Genomic DNA, 13,960 nt, shown 5'->3' with positions numbered 1-13,960 from the left:
ACAGCGCCCCCATCCACCAGACTATGGTATTACTGGTTACACCATGACCCAGGCTCCATGCACTGGTCTATAGGGATACAGCGCCCCCATCCACCAGACTATGGTATTACTGGTTACACTGTGACCCAGGCTCCATGCACTGGTCTATAGGGATACAGCGCCCCCATCCACCAGACTATGGTATTACTGGTTACACTGTGACCCAGGCTCCATGCACTGGTCTATAGAGATACAGCGCCCCCATCCACCAGACTATGGTATTACTGGTTACACTGTGACCCAGGCTCCATGCACTGGTCTATAGAGATACAGCGCCCCCATCCACCAGACTATGGTATTACTGGTTACACTGTGACCCAGGCTCCATGCACTGGTCTATAGGGATACAGCGCCCCCATCCACCAGACTATGGTATTACTGGTTACACTGTGACCCAGGCTCCATGCACTGGTCTATAGAGATACAGCGCCCCCATCCACCAGACTATGGTATTACTGGTTACACTGTGACTCAGGCTCCATGCACTGGTCTATAGGGATACAGCGCCCCCATCCACCAGACTATGGTATTACTGGTTACACTGTGACCCAGGCTCCATGCACTGGTCTATAGAGATACAGCGCCCCCATCCACCAGACTATGGTATTACTGGTTACACTGTGACCCAGGCTCCATGCACTGGTCTATAGAGATACAGCGCCCCCATCCACCAGACTATGGTATTACTGGTTACACTGTGACCCAGGCTCCATGCACTGGTCTATAGAGATACAGCGCCCCCCTCCACCAGACTATGGTATTACTGGTTACACTGTGACTCAGGCTCCATGCACTGGTCTATAGAGATACAGCGCCCCCATCCACCAGACTATGGTATTACTGGTTACACTGTGACTCAGGCTCCATGCACTGGTCTATAGGGATACAGCGCCCCCATCCACCAGACTATGGTATTACTGGTTACACCGTGACCCAGGCTCCATGCACTGGTCTATAGAGATACAGCGCCCCCATCCACCAGACTATGGTATTACTGGTTACACTGTGACCCAGGCTCCATGCACTGGTCTATAGGGATACAGCGCCCCCATCCACCAGACTATGGTATTACTGGTTACACTGTGACCCAGGCTCCATGCACTGGTCTATAGAGATACAGCGCCCCCATCCACCAGACTATGGTATTACTGGTTACACGGTGACCCAGGCTCCATGCACTGGGATATAGAGATACAGCGCCCCCATCCACCAGACTATGGTATTACTGGTTACACTGTGACCCAGGCTCCATGCACTGGTCTATAGAGATACAGCGCCCCCATCCACCAGACTATGGTATTACTGGTTACACGGTGACCCAGGCTCCAGCACTGGTCTATAGAGATACAGCGCCCCCATCCACCAGACTATGGTATTACTGGTTACACTGTGACTCAGGCTCCATGCACTGGTCTATAGAGATACAGCGCCCCCATCCACCAGACTATGGTATTACTGGTTACACTGTGGCCCAGGCTCCATGCACTGGTCTATAGAGATACAGCGCCCCCATCCACCAGACTATGGTATTACTGGTTACACTGTGACCCAGGCTCCATGCACTGGTCTATAGGGATACAGCGCCCCCATCCACCAGACTATGGTATTACTGGTTACACGGTGACCCAGGCTCCATGCACTGGTCTATAGAGATACAGCGCCCCCATCCACCAGACTATGGTATTACTGGTTACACTGTGACTCAGGCTCCATGCACTGGTCTATAGGGATACAGCGCCCCCATCCACCAGACTATGGTATTACTGGTTACACTGTGACTCAGGCTCCATGCACTGGTCTATAGGGATACAGCGCCCCCATCCACCAGACTATGGTATTACTGGTTACACTGTGACCCAGGCTCCATGCACTGGTCTATAGGGATACAGCGCCCCCATCCACCAGACTATGGTATTACTGGTTACACTGTGACCCAGGCTCCATGCACTGGTCTATAGAGATACAGCGCCCCCATCCACCAGACTATGGTATTACTGGTTACACTGTGACCCAGGCTCCATGCACTGGTCTATAGAGATACAGCGCCCCCATCCACCAGACTATGGTATTACTGGTTACACGGTGACCCAGGCTCCATGCACTGGTCTATAGAGATACAGCGCCCCCATCCACCAGACTATGGTATTACTGGTTACACTGTGACCCAGGCTCCATGCACTGGTCTATAGGGATACAGCGCCCCCATCCACCAGACTATGGTATTACTGGTTACACTGTGACCCAGGCTCCATGCACTGGTCTATAGGGATACAGCGCCCCCATCCACCAGACTATGGTATTACTGGTTACACTGTGACTCAGGCTCCATGAACTGGTCTATAGAGATACAGCGCCCCCCTCCACCAGACTATGGTATTACTGGTTACACTGTGGCCCAGGCTCCATGCACTGGTCTATAGAGATACAGCGCCCCCATCCACCAGACTATGGTATTACTGGTTGCACTGTGACCCAGGCTCCATGCACTGGTCTATAGAGATACAGCGCCCCCATCCACCAGACTATGGTATTACTGGTTACACTGTGTCCCAGGCTCCATGCACTGGTCTATAGGGATACAGCGCCCCCATCCACCAGACTATGGTATTACTGGTTACACTGTGACACACGCTCCATGCACTGGTCTATAGGGATACAGCGCCCCCATCCACCAGACTATGGTATTACTGGTTACACTGTGACCCAGGCTCCATGCACTGGTCTATAGGGATACAGCGCCCCCATCCACCAGACTATGGTATTACTGGTTACACTGTGACTCAGGCTCCATGCACTGGTCTATAGAGATACAGCGCCCCCATCCACCAGACTATGGTATTACTGGTTACACCGTGACCCAGGCTCCATGCACTGGTCTATAGGGATACAGCGCCCCCATCCACCAGACTATGGTATTACTGGTTACACTGTGACCCAGGCCCCATGCACTGGTCTATAGAGATACAGCGCCCCCATCCACCAGACTATGGTATTACTGGTTACACTGTGACCCAGGCTCCATGCACTGGTCTATAGGGATACAGCGCCCCCATCCACCAGACTATGGTATTACTGGTTACACTGTGACCCAGACTCCATGCACTGGTCTATAGAGATACAGCGCCCCCATCCACCAGACTATGGTATTACTGGTTACACTGTGACCCAGGCTCCATGCACTGGTCTATAGAGATACAGCGCCCCCATCCACCAGACTATGGTATTACTGGTTACACTGTGACACAGGCTCCATGCACTGGTCTATAGGGATACAGCGCCCCCATCCACCAGACTATGGCATTACTGGTTACACTGTGACCCAGGCTCCATGCACTGGGATATAGAGATACAGCGCCCCCATCCACCAGACTATGGTATTACTGGTTACACTGTGACCCAGGCTCCATGCACTGGTCTATAGGGATACAGCGCCCCCATCCACCAGACTATGGTATTACTGGTTACACTGTGACTCAGGCTCCATGCACTGGTCTATAGGGATACAGCGCCCCCATCCACCAGACTATGGTATTACTGGTTACACTGTGACCCAGGCTCCATGCACTGGTCTATAGAGATACAGCGCCCCCATCCACCAGACTATGGTATTACTGGTTACACTGTGACCCAGGCTCCATGCACTGGTCTATAGAGATACAGCGCCCCCATCCACCAGACTATGGTATTACTGGTTACACTGTGACCCAGGCTCCATGCACTGGTCTATAGAGATACAGCGCCCCCATCCACCAGACTATGGTATTACTGGTTACACTGTGACCCAGGCTCCATGCACTGGTCTATAGGGATACAGCGCCCCCATCCACCAGACTATGGTATTACTGGTTACACTGTGACCCAGGCTCCATGCACTGGTCTATAGAGATACAGCGCCCCCATCCACCAGACTATGGTATTACTGGTTACACTGTGACACAGGCTCCATGCACTGGTCTATAGAGATACAGCGCCCCCATCCACCAGACTATGGTATTACTGGTTACACTGTGACTCAGGCTCCATGCACTGGTCTATAGAGATACAGCGCCCCCATCCACCAGACTATGGTATTACTGGTTACACTGTGACCCAGGCTCCATGCACTGGGATATAGAGATACAGCGCCCCCATCCACCAGACTATGGTATTACTGGTTACACTGTGACCCAGGCTCCATGCACTGGTCTATAGGGATACAGCGCCCCCATCCACCAGACTATGGTATTACTGGTTACACTGTGACCCAGGCTCCATGCACTGGTCTATAGAGATACAGCGCCCCCATCCACCAGACTATGGTATTACTGGTTACACTGTGACCCAGGCCCCATGCACTGGTCTATAGGGATACAGCGCCCCCATCCACCAGACTATGGTATTACTGGTTACACGGTGACCCAGGCTCCATGCACTGGTCTATAGAGATACAGCGCCCCCATCCACCAGACTATGGTATTACTGGTTACACTGTGACCCAGGCTCCATGCACTGGTCTATAGAGCTACAGCGGCCCCATCCACCAGACTATGGTATTACTGGTTACACTGTGACCCAGGCTCCATGCACTGGTCTATAGAGATACAGCGCCCCCAGACTATGGTATTACTGGTTACACTGTGACCCAGGCTCCATGCACTGGTCTATAGGGATACAGCGCCCCCATCCACCAGACTATGGTATTACTGGTTACACTGTGACCCAGGCTCCATGCACTGGTCTATAGGGATACAGCGCCCCCATCCACCAGACTATGGTATTACTGGTTACACAGGCTCCATGCACTGGTCTATAGAGATACAGCGCCCCCATCCACCAGACTATGGTATTACTGGTTACACGGTGACCCAGGCTCCATGCACTGGGATATAGAGATACAGCGCCCCCATCCACCAGACTATGGTATTACTGGTTACACTGTGACCCAGGCTCCATGCACTGGTCTATAGAGATACAGCGCCCCCTCCACCAGACTATGGTATTACTGGTTACACTGTGACCCAGGCTCCATGCACTGGTCTATAGAGATACAGCGCCCCCATCCACCAGACTATGGTATTACTGGTTACACTGTGACTCAGGCTCCATGCACTGGTCTATAGAGATACAGCGCCCCCATCCACCAGACTATGGTATTACTGGTTACACTGTGACCCAGGCTCCATGCACTGGTCTATAGGGATACAGCGCCCCCATCCACCAGACTATGGTATTACTGGTTACACTGTGACCCAGGCTCCATGCACTGGTCTATAGAGATACAGCGCCCCCATCCACCAGACTATGGTATTACTGGTTACACTGTGACCCAGGCTCCATGCACTGGTCTATAGGGATACAGCGCCCCCATCCACCAGACTATGGTATTACTGGTTACACTGTGACCCAGGCTCCATGCACTGGTCTATAGAGATACAGCGCCCCCATCCACCAGACTATGGTATTACTGGTTACACTGTGACCCAGGCTCCATGCACTGGTCTATAGAGATACAGCGCCCCCATCCACCAGACTATGGTATTACTGGTTACACTGTGACCCAGGCTCCATGCACTGGTCTATAGAGATACAGCGCCCCCATCCACCAGACTATGGTATTACTGGTTACACTGTGACACAGGCTCCATGCACTGGTCTATAGAGATACAGCGCCCCCATCCACCAGACTATGGTATTACTGGTTACACTGTGACCCAGGCCCCATGCACTGGTCTATAGAGATACAGCGCCCCCATCCACCAGACTATGGTATTACTGGTTACACTGTGACCCAGGCTCCATGCACTGGTCTATAGAGATACAGCGCCCCCATCCACCAGACTATGGTATTACTGGTTACACTGTGACCCAGGCTCCATGCACTGGTCTATAGAGATACAGCGCCCCCATCCACCAGACTATGGTATTACTGGTTACACTGTGACCCAGGCTCCATGCACTGGTCTATAGGGATACAGCGCCCCCATCCACCAGACTATGGTATTACTGGTTACACTGTGACCCAGGCTCCATGCACTGGTCTATAGAGATACAGCGCCCCCATCCACCAGACTATGGTATTACTGGTTACACTGTGACTCAGGCTCCATGCACTGGTCTATAGAGATACAGCGCCCCCATCCACCAGACTATGGTATTACTGGTTACACTGTGACCCAGGCTCCATGCACTGGTCTATAGGGATACAGCGCCCCCATCCACCAGACTATGGTATTACTGGTTACACTGTGACCCAGGCTCCATGCACTGGTCTATAGAGATACAGCGCCCCCATCCACCAGACTATGGTATTACTGGTTACACTGTGACCCAGGCTCCATGCACTGGTCTATAGAGATACAGCGCCCCCATCCACCAGACTATGGTATTACTGGTTACACTGTGTCCCAGGCCCCATGCACTGGTCTATAGAGATACAGCGCCCCCATCCACCAGACTATGGTATTACTGGTTACACTGTGACCCAGGCTCCATGCACTGGTCTATAGAGATACAGCGCCCCCATCCACCAGACTATGGTATTACTGGTTACACTGTGTCCCAGGCCCCATGCACTGGTCTATAGAGATACAGCGCCCCCATCCACCAGACTATGGTATTACTGGTTACACTGTGACCCAGGCTCCATGCACTGGTCTATAGAGATACAGCGCCCCCATCCACCAGACTATGGTATTACTGGTTACACTGTGACCCAGGCTCCATGCACTGGTCTATAGGGATACAGCGCCCCCATCCACCAGACTATGGTATTACTGGTTACACTGTGACCCAGGCTCCATGCACTGGTCTATAGAGATACAGCGCCCCCAGACTATGGTATTACTGGTTACACTGTGACACAGGCTCCATGCACTGGTCTATAGGGATACAGCGCCCCCATCCACCAGACTATGGTATTACTGGTTACACAGGCTCCATGCACTGGTCTATAGAGCTACAGCGCCCCCATCCACCAGACTATGGTATTACTGGTTACACTGTGACCCAGGCTCCATGCACTGGTCTATAGAGATACAGCGCCCCCATCCACCAGACTATGGTATTACTGGTTACACTGTGACCCAGGCTCCATGCACTGGTCTATAGAGATACAGCGCCCCCATCCACCAGACTATGGTATTACTGGTTACACTGTGACACAGGCTCCATGCACTGGTCTATAGAGATACAGCGCCCCCCTCCACCAGACTATGGTATTACTGGTTACACTGTGACCCAGGCTCCATGCACTGGTCTATAGAGATACAGCGCCCCCATCCACCAGACTATGGTATTACTGGTTACACTGTGACCCAGGCTCCATGCACTGGTCTATAGAGATACAGCGCCCCCATCCACCAGACTATGGTATTACTGGTTACACTGTGACACAGGCTCCATGCACTGGTCTATAGGGATACAGCGCCCCCATCCACCAGACTATGGTATTACTGGTTACACAGGCTCCATGCACTGGTCTATAGAGATACAGCGCCCCCATCCACCAGACTATGGTATTACTGGTTACACTGTGACACAGGCTCCATGCACTGGTCTATAGGGATACAGCGCCCCCCATCCACCAGACTATGGTATTACTGGTTACACTGTGACACAGGCTCCATGCACTGGTCTATAGAGATACAGCGCCCCCATCCACCAGACTATGGTATTACTGGTTACACAGGCTCCATGCACTGGTCTATAGAGATACAGCGCCCCCATCCACCAGACTATGGTATTACTGGTTACACAGGCTCCATGCACTGGTCTATAGGGATACAGCGCCCCCATCCACCAGACTATGGTATTACTGGTTACACTGTGACCCAGGCTCCATGCACTGGTCTATAGGGATACAGCGCCCCCATCCACCAGACTATGGTATTACTGGTTACACTGTGACCCAGGCTCCATGCTCTGGTCTATAGGGATACAGCGCCCCCATCCACCAGACTATGGTATTACTGGTTACACTGTGACCCAGGCTCCATGCACTGGTCTATAGAGATACAGCGCCCCCATCCACCAGACTAAGGTATTACCGGTTACACTGTGACCCAGGCTCCATGCACTGGTCTATAGAGATACAGCGCCCCCAGACTATGGTATTACTGGTTACACTGTGACCCAGGCCCCATGCACTGGTCTATAGGGATACAGCGCCCCCATCCACCAGACTATGGTATTACTGGTTACACTGTGACCCAGGCTCCATGCACTGGTCTATAGGGATACAGCGCCCCCATCCACCAGACTATGGTATTACTGGTTACAGTGTGACCCAGGCTCCATGCACTGGTCTATAGAGATACAGCGCCCCCATCCACTAAACTATGGTATTACTGGTTACACTGTGACACAGGCTCCATGCACTGGTCTATAGAGATACAGCGCCCCCATCCACCAGACTATGGTATTACTGGTTACACTGTGACCCAGGCCCCATGCACTGGTCTATAGAGATACAGCGCCCCCATCCACCAGACTATGGTATTACTGGTTACACTGTGACCCAGGCCCCATGCACTGGTCTATAGAGATACAGCGCCCCCATCCACCAGACTATGGTATTACTGGTTACACTGTGACCCAGGCTCCATGCACTGGTCTATAGAGATACAGCGCCCCCATCCACCAGACTATGGTATTACTGGTTACACTGTGACCCAGGCTCCATGCACTGGTCTATAGGGATACAGCGCCCCCATCCACCAGACTATGGTATTACTGGTTACACTGTGACCCAGGCCCCATGCACTGGTCTATAGGGATACAGCGCCCCCATCCACCAGACTATGGTATTACTGGTTACACTGTGACCCAGGCTCCATGCACTGGTCTATAGAGATACAGCGCCCCCATCCACCAGACTATGGTATTACTGGTTACACTGTGACCCAGGCCCCATGCACTGGTCTATAGGGATACAGCGCCCCCATCCACCAGACTATGGTATTACTGGTTACACTGTGACCCAGGCTCCATGCACTGGTCTATAGAGATACAGCGCCCCCATCCACCAGACTATGGTATTACTGGTTACACTGTGACCCAGGCCCCATGCACTGGTCTATAGGGATACAGCGCCCCCATCCACCAGACTATGGTATTACTGGTTACACTGTGACCCAGGCCCCATGCACTGGTCTATAGGGATACAGCGCCCCCATCCACCAGACTATGGTATTACTGGTTACACTGTGACCCAGGCTCCATGCACTGGTCTATAGAGATACAGCGCCCCCATCCACCAGACTATGGTATTACTGGTTACACTGTGACCCAGGCTCCATGCACTGGTCTATAGAGATACAGCGCCCCCATCCACCAGACTATGGTATTACTGGTTACACTGTGACCCAGGCTCCATGCACTGGTCTATAGAGATACAGCGCCCCCATCCACCAGACTATGGTATTACTGGTTACACTGTGACCCAGGCTCCATGCACTGGTCTATAGAGATACAGCGCCCCCATCCACCAGACTATGGTATTACTGGTTACACTGTGACCCAGGCTCCATGCACTGGTCTATAGGGATACAGCGCCCCCATCCACCAGACTATGGTATTACTGGTTACACTGTGACCCAGGCTCCATGCACTGGTCTATAGAGATACAGCGCCCCCATCCACCAGACTATGGTATTACTGGTTACACTGTGACTCAGGCTCCATGCACTGGTCTATAGAGATACAGCGCCCCCATCCACCAGACTATGGTATTACTGGTTACACTGTGACTCAGGCTCCATGCACTGGTCTATAGAGATACAGCGCCCCCATCCACCAGACTATGGTATTACTGGTTACAGTGTGACCCAGGCTCCATGCACTGGTCTATAGAGATACAGCGCCCCCATCCACCAGACTATGGTATTACTGGTTACACCGTGACCCAGGCTCCATGCACTGGTCTATAGAGATACAGCGCCCCCATCCACCAGACTATGGTATTACTGGTTACAGTGTGACCCAGGCTCCATGCACTGGTCTATAGAGATACAGCGCCCCCATCCACCAGACTATGGTATTACTGGTTACACTGTGACACAGGCTCCATGCACTGGTCTATAGAGATACAGCGCCCCCATCCACCAGACTATGGTATTACTGGTTACACTGTGACACAGGCTCCATGCACTGGTCTATAGGGATACAGCGCCCCCATCCACCAGACTATGGTATTACTGGTTACACTGTGACCCAGGCCCCATGCACTGGTCTATAGGGATACAGCGCCCCCATCCACCAGACTATGGTATTACTGGTTACACCGTGACCCAGGCTCCATGCACTGGTCTATAGAGATACAGCGCCCCCATCCACCAGACTATGGTATTACTGGTTACACTGTGACTCAGGCTCCATGCACTGGTCTATAGAGATACAGCGCCCCCATCCACCAGACTATGGTATTACTGGTTACACTGTGACCCAGGCTCCATGCACTGGTCTATAGGGATACAGCGCCCCCATCCACCAGACTATGGTATTACAGGTTACACTGTGACCCAGGCTCCATGCACTAGTCTATAGGGATACAGCGCCCCCATCCACCAGACTATGGTATTACTGGTTACACAGGCTCCATGCACTGGTCTATAGAGATACAGCGCCCCCATCCACCAGACTATGGTATTACTGGTTACACTGTGACCCAGGCTCCATGCACTGGTCTATAGAGATACAGCGCCCCCATCCACCAGACTATGGTATTACTGGTTACACTGTGACTCAGGCTCCATGCACTGGTCTATAGGGATACAGCGCCCCCATCCACCAGACTATGGTATTACCGGTTACACTGTGACCCAGGCTCCATGCACTGGTCTATAGAGATACAGCGCCCCCATCCACCAGACTATGGTATTACTGGTTACACTGTGACCCAGGCTCCATGCACTGGTCTATAGAGATACAGCGCCCCCATCCACCAGACTATGGTATTACTGGTTACACTGTGACCCAGGCTCCATGCACTGGTCTATAGGGATACAGCGCCCCCATCCACCAGACTATGGTATTACTGGTTACACTGTGACCCAGGCTCCATGCACTGGTCTATAGAGATACAGCGCCCCCAGACTATGGTATTACTGGTTACACTGTGACCCAGGCCCCATGCACTGGTCTATAGGGATACAGCGCCCCCATCCACCAGACTATGGTATTACTGGTTACACTGTGACACAGGCTCCATGCACTGGTCTATAGAGATACAGCGCCCCCATCCACCAGACTATGGTATTACTGGTTACACTGTGTCCCAGGCTCCATGCACTGGTCTATAGAGATACAGCGCCCCCATCCACCAGACTATGGTATTACCGGTTACACTGTGACCCAAGCTCCATGCACTGGTCTATAGAGATACAGCGCCCCCATCCACCAGACTATGGTATTACCGGTTACACTGTGACCCAAGCTCCATGCACTGGTCTATAGAGATACAGCGCCCCCATCCACCAGACTATGGTATTACCGGTTACACTGTGACCCAAGCTCCATGCACTGGTCTATAGAGATACAGCGCCCCCATCCACCAGACTATGGTATTACTGGTCTATAGAGATACAGCGCCCCCATCCACCAGACTATGGTATTACTGGTTACACTGTGACCCAGGCTCCATGCACTGGTCTATAGGGATACAGCGCCCCCATCCACCAGACTATGGTATTACTGGTTACACTGTGACACAGGCTCCATGCACTGGTCTATAGAGATACAGCGCCCCCATCCACCAGACTATGGTATTACTGGTTACACTGTGACCCAGGCTCCATGCACTGGTCTATAGAGATACAGCGCCCCCATCCACCAGACTATGGTATTACTGGTCTATAGAGATACAGCGCCCCCATCCACCAGACTATGGTATTACTGGTTACACTGTGACCCAGGCTCCATGCACTGGTCTATAGGGATACAGCGCCCCCATCCACCAGACTATGGTATTACTGGTTACACTGTGACCCAGGCTCCATGCACTGGTCTATAGAGATACAGCGCCCCCATCCACCAGACTATGGTATTACTGGTTACACTGTGACCCAGGCTCCATGCACTGGTCTATAGAGATACAGCGCCCCCTCCACCAGACTATGGTATTACTGGTTACACTGTGACTCAGGCTCCATGCACTGGTCTATAGAGATACAGCGCCCCCTCCACCAGACTATGGTATTACTGGTTACACTGTGACTCAGGCTCCATGCACTGGTCTATAGGGATACAGCGCCCCCATCCACCAGACTATGGTATTACCGGTTACACTGTGGCCCAGGCTCCATGCACTGGTCTAGAGGGATACAGCGCCCCCATCCACCAGACTATGGTATTACTGGTTACACTGTGACCCAGGCTCCATGCACTGGTCTAGAGGGATACAGCGCCCCCATCCACCAGACTATGGTATTACTGGTTACACTGTGACCCAGGCTCCATGCACTGGTCTATAGAGAAACAGCGCCCCCATCCACCAGACTATGGTATTACTGGTTACACTGTGACCCAGGCTCCATGCACTGGTCTATAGAGATACAGCGCCCCCATCCACCAGACTATGGTATTACTGGTTACACTGTGACCCAGGCTCCATGCACTGGTCTATAGAGATACAGCGCCCCCATCCACCAGACTATGGTATTACTGGTTACACTGTGACCCAGGCTCCATGCACTGGTCTATAGGGATACAGCGCCCCCATCCACCAGACTATGGTATTACTGGTTACACTGTGACCCAGGCTCCATGCACTGGTCTATAGAGATACAGCGCCCCCATCCACCAGACTATGGTATTACTGGTTACACTGTGACCCAGGCTCCATGCACTGGTCTATAGAGATACAGCGCCCCCATCCACCAGACTATGGTATTACTGGTTACACTGTGACCCAGGCTCCATGCACTGGTCTATAGAGATACAGCGCCCCCATCCACCAGACTATGGTATTACTGGTTACACTGTGACCCAGGCTCCATGCACTGGTCTATAGAGATACAGCGCCCCCATCCACCAGACTATGGTATTACTGGTTACACTGTGACCCAGGCTCCATGCACTGGTCTATAGAGATACAGCGCCCCCATCCACCAGACTATGGTATTACTGGTTACACTGTGACCCAGGCTCCATGCACTGGTCTATAGAGAAACAGCGCCCCCATCCACCAGACTATGGTATTACTGGTTACACTGTGACCCAGGCTCCATGCACTGGTCTATAGAGATACAGCGCCCCCATCCACCAGACTATGGTATTACTGGTTACACTGTGACCCAGGCTCCATGCACTGGTCTATAGGGATACAGCGCCCCCATCCACCAGACTATGGTATTACTGGTTACACTGTGACCCAGGCTCCATGCACTGGTCTATAGAGAGGGATCTTCTCAGAGATGAATATTATTGAGGTTATTATTATGGAGATTATTATAATTATTATTGAGATGATTAATTATTATTATGGAGATTCTAATACTTTAAGCATATAATTCAGTTAAATTAAATGACAAAAAGACCAAAAAATGCGGACGTGATGTCTGTGGTCGGTCCATATTGTGTCTGTTTTTTTCAGATATGCTGCAACGCTTTGCATGTGGAGGTCATGTATGTGCCGTCCATTTTTTTTTTGGGGGGGGGGATCCATTGACTCCTATGGATGTACGTTGTCTGCATGCTGCAATTTTTTTCTCACTGTCTGCATATCGTGAAGAAGAAAAAAAAAAAAAAAAATGGACATGTGAACAGACCCCTAGGAAACAGTGGGTCCGTTTACCATCCGCAAAAAAAGAAAAGCGCCCGTCTACATGATTAGTATAGGATTTTATATTAACATCCCCAGGACAACCTGTACATCACATATACTACACTATACAGGCAGAATTTGTATGCAAGTCGGAACTGTATATTTTATAATTGTAGCTTGTGG

At 51.7% G+C, this 13,960-nt stretch overlaps 1 protein-coding gene across 2 annotated transcripts in view; it reads right to left on the bottom strand.

The window, feature by feature from the left end:
* ZDHHC5 (zDHHC palmitoyltransferase 5) overlaps nucleotides 1-13,960 on the bottom strand; it is a 35,738-nt gene that overhangs the window by 6,030 nt on the left and 15,748 nt on the right. The gene's annotated exons all lie outside the window — the stretch shown is intronic.

This window comes from Engystomops pustulosus, chromosome 11, assembly GCF_040894005.1.
Source record: "Engystomops pustulosus chromosome 11, aEngPut4.maternal, whole genome shotgun sequence".
Taxonomy (NCBI): Eukaryota; Metazoa; Chordata; class Amphibia; order Anura; family Leptodactylidae; genus Engystomops; species Engystomops pustulosus.
The sequence above is the reverse complement of the archived record's forward strand: the minus strand, read 5'-3'. Positions and strand labels throughout refer to the sequence as shown.